The sequence below is a fragment of the Brassica napus genome, chromosome C3 (assembly GCF_020379485.1).
Source record: "Brassica napus cultivar Da-Ae chromosome C3, Da-Ae, whole genome shotgun sequence".
Lineage (NCBI taxonomy): Eukaryota > Viridiplantae > Streptophyta > Magnoliopsida > Brassicales > Brassicaceae > Brassica > Brassica napus.
Window position 1 is genome coordinate 23,617,965 of NC_063446.1, and position 6,175 is coordinate 23,624,139.

General features: G+C 45.0%; 1 non-coding gene across 1 annotated transcript; it reads right to left on the minus strand.

The window, feature by feature from the left end:
* Positions 1 to 3,987: 3,987 nt before the first annotated feature.
* LOC125584689 lies at positions 3,988 to 4,094 on the minus strand. The gene has a single exon (XR_007321599.1). It is a non-coding gene; the product is annotated as a small nucleolar RNA R71 (small nucleolar RNA).
* Positions 4,095 to 6,175: the final 2,081 nt, after the last annotated feature.

Genomic DNA, 6,175 nt, shown 5'->3' on the forward strand with positions numbered 1-6,175 from the left:
CCTGGTTTGATATCTGACCAACAATCCGCGTTTGTAAAAGGTTGGGAAATATATGATAATGTGATGATTACCCACGAAGTACTCCATTACCTGCAGCAGTCAGGAGCCACGGTTCGATGCAGTATGGCTATCAAGACCGACATAAGTAAGGCCTATGACCGAATTGAGTGGAGTTTTCTTCGACACGTCTTAACTTGTTTCGGTTTCCATAACGTTTGGATAACTTGGATAATGGCTTGTATCTCGTCAGTATCCTACTCATATCTAGTCAATGGAGAAGCACAAGGAAGTATCATTCCGTCGAGAGGATCAGACAAGGTGATCCGCTGTCACCGTATCTGTTTATCCTATGTACGGAAGTTCTGTCCAGCCTTTGTCGAAAGGCACAACTACAAGGAGAGGTTGTGGGAATCAAAGTAGCCCGCAACAGTCCGACCATTAATCACTTGCTCTTTGCGGACGACACAATGTACTTTAGTAGGACGGATCAGAGAAGCTGTGCGGCGCTGCTTGAGATCCTAAGGAAATATGAGACTGCTTCCGGACAAAGCATTAACCTGGCTAAGTCGTCCATTACCTTTTCTTCAAAGACACCGGACGAGGCAAAGCGACGAATCCGAGAATAGTTCCGCATACACAATGAAGGAGGGGTTGGCAAGTATCCCAGATTACCGAAACACTTTGGACGCCGTAAGAGAGACATCTTCGCAGCCTTGGTGGATCGTCTGCGTCAAAAGGCCCATAGCTGGACCTTAAGATTTCTCTCAGGGGCGGGTAAACTGGTCCTCTTAAAATCGGTACTGGCTGCGATGCCAGTTTACTCGATGTCGTGCTTTAAGCTACCCCACTCGCTAGTTAAACAACTCCAATCTGTCCTCACGAGATTTTGGTGGGATCTCTCACCGGAAGTGCGAAAGATGTGCTGGGTATCGTGGGAGAAACTAGCAGTACCAAAAAACGTGGGGGGACTTGATTTTCGAGAGCTCGCTCAATTTAACGATGCCATGCTAGCTAAGATCTCTTGGAGGATCCTGAAGAACCCATCCTGTCTTTCAGCAAAGATACTCCTTAGAAAATATTCTCACAAGACACTGTTCTTGGAAACACTCACAGAAAGTGGCGCCTCCCATGGATGGAGAGGCATCTTGATAGGGCGAGGTTTGCGGCGAGAGGGTCTTGGATGGGCACTGGGCTCAGGTCACAATGTTGGTATATGGAACGAACCTTGGTTATCTATAGAAGCTCCCGTAGCCCGATAGGCCCTCCGACTTTAGAGAACCAAGCATGGACGGTCAGTAAGCTAATTGACCCGGTAACGAAAGAGTGGGACTCTTGCAGTATCAGAAATACATTACCTCATTATGAGGAGCAAATCTGTAAGCTGATTCCAAGCTACTTCACACTGACGGATGAAAGAGTGTGGCTCCTAAATGCCTCTGGTGAGTATACAACAAAATCGGGCTATGTGGTGGCAAAACTTTGCAAAGGGGATCATGTTACCCAGATCTTCAACTAGAAGACCTGTATTTGGCAAGTCCAAACATCGCCGAAAATTCAGCACTTTCTCTGGAAGGCTAATAGCAAAGCACTACCGGTTGGTGCGCTGCTAGAGAGTCGAGGTATCTCTGTTTCCCTTGTTTGTAAACGTTGTGGCGCAAAAGAAACTGAACTACACGTACTTCTCCAATGCCCGTTCGCGGAGAGAGTCTGGGACTTAGTCCCCTGCCTCAACAAACCAACTTCTCTTGGCATCAACTCAATCTCATCTATGCTCCAACATTGTTGCAAGATGATTTCCCTCCCACCCTTGGGACTGGGAACGACACCACTTGATATCTTGCATATTTACATTGTTTTATCCATTTATTCATGTGTATTTTCATCATATAGATTAGGATTTAGCCATGTATAGGTTGTATTTTGCATACATATGTCTCTATTAGGTATTGGAGTACCACATGGAGTTCCTGGAGACATTTGGGTGCATTTGGAGCTCAAAGGAGGTGATTAGAGTGATCTTTGGACGAGCACTGCCTGGAGCAACAAGCCCAGAGCGACTATCTCAAGTCGCTCCACCCAGAGCGACCTACCGGAGCGACGCCATGAACTCGCTCGCCCTATACGCTTTGGAGCGACCTCCTGGAGCGACCTCCTAGAGCGACAAGGCGAAGTCGCTCCAGCTCCTAGAGCGACCTCACCACAGCGACGTCTTCAGAGCGACACAGCCAGGTCGCTCGCGAGGAACGACCCGGGAGCGACGTCTTCGGAGCGACACAGCCAGGTCGCTCGCGAGGAGACGACCCGGGAGCGACGTCTTCAGAGCGACACGGCCAGGTCACTCGCGAAGAAACGACCCGGGAGCGACCTCTCGCAGCGACGTGCTGAGGTCGCTCCACGTCTATTTGTTTGGCCGAATTCATGTTTTCTCAAGGGCCTTTTGGTCATTTCATTATGCACGTTTTTACTTTTCAAAACCTATGTTTTAAGTACTCTTGGCCGCCACCAAGAGAAGAATCTCTCTTTTCTAGAGAAGAACTAGTGAAAACTTCTTTTGATTCAGATTTGATTGCTCTCGTCTTGTGTTCTTGTTGATTTCTTATCTATTTCTCTACATGATTAATCTGAAATCCACCATGGGTTTAAGAGGAATCATGGAGATTAGTGAGTAATCACCTTTTGAATTCATGGGTTAGGGAGATCAAGGGTGATTAGGTTAGTTCTAGGATGTTTTAGTGTAGATCATTCTTGTTCCTTGCTAGTAGAGTATTCATAATGCATCTTTTGAGTTGGCCACTCAAAAGTTGATCTTTAGGCATTTTCCACCCACAAGGTGTTTGATGAAATGCCTGAGACAACTCTCCTAAGCTTTTAACATACTTTACCAAAGACATTTGTTGTTAAAGGTGTTAAGATAGCCAATAGACTTGTTAGTAATGATTGCTTTCATATTATTCAACCAAAGACATTTGATGTTTGAGATATGTTAGCAAATGAGCATTCATCTAGATATAGAGCTTGTTTAAGATTGTGTCTAGGCTTAAGGTTGATAGTTTGATTGATCGTTTGCCATCCTTAGTTCGAAACTTGATCACCCAAGGTCTAATCCCTATGCCCATGAGTTCTCTTTTCCCTTAGTCAAGAAAGCATCATTCTGTAATTGCTTTCTAGTATTAGTAGTAGTTAAAACCCCTTTAAATCATCGGTTGCACTTAGATTAAGTGAGTACTTGCATTCTCAGTGCTTGAAATCCCTCAGAACTGGTTCGACATTCACTATACTACAACATTTGTCTTAGGAGCTTGAAAACTCCTAACATCAAATTGGCGCCGTTGCCAAATTCTGAGAAGATTTAAACATTGAGATTTAGTCACTTGCTTGAGACTAAGTCATTTTAATTTTGTTTTGTTACTGATTCTTCTTCTTCACCTACCTTTCACTTTCAGGTGTATGAACTTGAGGAGCATGGGTCCATCAAACCTAATTCCAATAGTAGCAGACATCAGAGCTTTCGAGAGGGAGTGTGCTAGAGCTAGAAGAGAAGAATAACAACAAGCCCACTTGCAGAGATTGGATATTGATATGGCAGATCAACCGCAAGGGGCAGAACACCAACCGCGGGCAGCTCGACCCATTGGTACTTATGACCGACCCAACATTCATGGTCATAGACTGGGAATCCGAGCACCAGCTGTAGCAGCCAACAACTTTGAGGTCAAGTCAGGACTCCTCAACGTGATCGAGAACAACAAGTATCATGGCTTGGCTCTAGAGGACCCATTTTATCACTTGGATAGGTTCGACAGCTACTGTGGGTTGTCAAAAACCAATGGTGTGTCTGAGGTCGCCTTAGAGCTGAAGTTATTCCCTTTCCCTTTGAGGGATAAGGCACGTCAGTGGGAGAAGTCTCTACCCAGCGACTCTATCACTACTTAGGATGAGTGCAAGAGAGCATTCTTGGAGAAATTCTTCTCATCCTCAAGAACTGCTAAGCTGAGAAATGAGATCTCCAGTTTCCAACAGAAGAACTTGGAAGGATTCAGTGAAGCCTGAGAGAGATTCAAGGGCTACCAAGCTCAATGCCCACACCATGGTTTCTCTAAGGAGAGCTTGCTGAGCACATTCTACCGTGGTGCTCTTCCTAAGTACAGGGCCAGACTGAATACAGCTAGCAATGGGTTCTTCTTGGGGAGAACTAAGGAAGATGCAGAGGAGCTGGTTGACAACATGGTAAAGAGTGATGCAGTCTACAGTGGAGACCACGTCAGAAGCAGTCGAACAGATGATAAGCAGACTAGGAAGGAGTTGAAAGCTCTATAGGATAAGATAGACATCCTCCTTGCTGATAAAGCCACACAAGAGCAGCTGCACTTTGTTGGTAACCCAAGCCAAGAGACATCACATGTTGTCCATGAGGTTGAGGGTTTGGAAGGTCAGGAAGAGCTGTGTTTCATCAACAACAATGGTAACTGGTACAAAAAAGAGGCCAACTTTCAGTACAACAACTACCAACAGAAATCATATCCCAACAACCAACAGAGTGGTTATCCGCCTCGAAACAACCAGCAAGGCAGCTATCAACCTCAGCAAAACCCCTCATCTGGTTCCTCTGCTCCTCAAGAGAGCAGCACTGACACCCTGCTGAAACAAATCTTGGAGTCTCAGACTAGAAGTGAGAAGCATGTTGGTTATGAGTTGAAGAACCTTCATTCCAAGATTGATGGGAGCTACAATGAGCTCAACAACAAGTTCTCACATCTTGCTTCTACAGTCAAGAATTTAGAGAATCCGTTTGCTTCCATGAACATTCACCAGACTCGCCAGCAAGGATCTCTACCTGGAAAATCTGACCAAAACCCCAAGGAGGCCAAAGCTATCACCCTTAGGAGTGGTAAGCAGTTACCTCCTACAACCCTCACCAGGGATGCTGAGAAACTAGGTGAGGAGGTGGCCATCAACTTAGATGATGAAGTGGTGATTGTTGATGAGAAAATCAATGATGAAATCTTGGAGAAGATTGTGGAAGCCAAGGGTAAAGGAAAGGTTGGGGAAGAGAAGAAAACAGTGAAGGATGGTGAAGTTCTTGCTCCAGCAAGTGAGAATTCTTTTGTTCCTCCTCCCTATGAATCCAAACTACCATTCCCTGGTAGATTCAAGAGGCAGCTGCTAGAGAAGTACAAGGCTTTGTTTGAGAAGCAAATGAGTGAAGCTCAGGTTGCAATGCCCATCATCGATGCTTTCATGTTGATTCCTCAATACAACAAGTTCCTGAAAGATGTTGTAGCTGCAAAGAAGAAGGAAATGGAAAGCATGATGATTCTTACCCATGAGTGAAGTGCCATCATCCAAAGGCTTGATGTTCCAGAGAAGTTAGAGGATCCAGGATGCTTCACACTACCTTGTGCTCTTGGACCTATGGTATTTGAGAAATGTCTCTGCAATTTGGGAGCTAGTGTCAGCGTGATGCCTTTGTCTGTTGCAAAGAAGCTTGGATTCACTCAGTACAAGAAGTGTAGACTCTCTCTGGTGTTAGCTGATCGTTCAGTGAAGTACCCTGTGGGCATCTTAGAGGACCTCCCTGTGAAGATTGGAAGGTATGAGATACCTACAGATTTTGTGGTGCTTGAGATGGGCGAGGAGGCTCAAGACCCATTGATTCTTGGAAGGCCATTCTTAGCTACAGCAGGAGCAATTGTTAAGGTGAAAGAGGGCACAATTGATCTCCATTTGGGTAAAGGGCATGTTCTCCACTTTGACATCAAGGAGAAAATTAAGAAACCAACTGCGTTCGGGCAAGCCTTCTACATTGAAGAGATGGGCACTCTTGCTGATGAGCACCTTGAAGAGTTACCACCTGAGGACGACGAAGAGGGAGCATCTCCCTCTACTCATTCCCCATAGAAGGTAACCCACTACTTTCCCTTGTATATACCATTTCGTTTTTGCATATTAGTTTTCTCTTTTTGGGTATCTATCTCTCCTTGACAACACAGAGACTGTGTCATTTAAGTTTGGGGGAGGTACCAAGTATTTGATCACGTTTGCTTTGATGATTTTGAGTCTCATGCATTGCATTATACATATATATTTGCATAAAAAAATCATTTACTTTGCATCATTTGCATTTCTAGGAGAGTCTAGAGCATATAGTTTGCATTTACTTGCATTGGGAGCAATG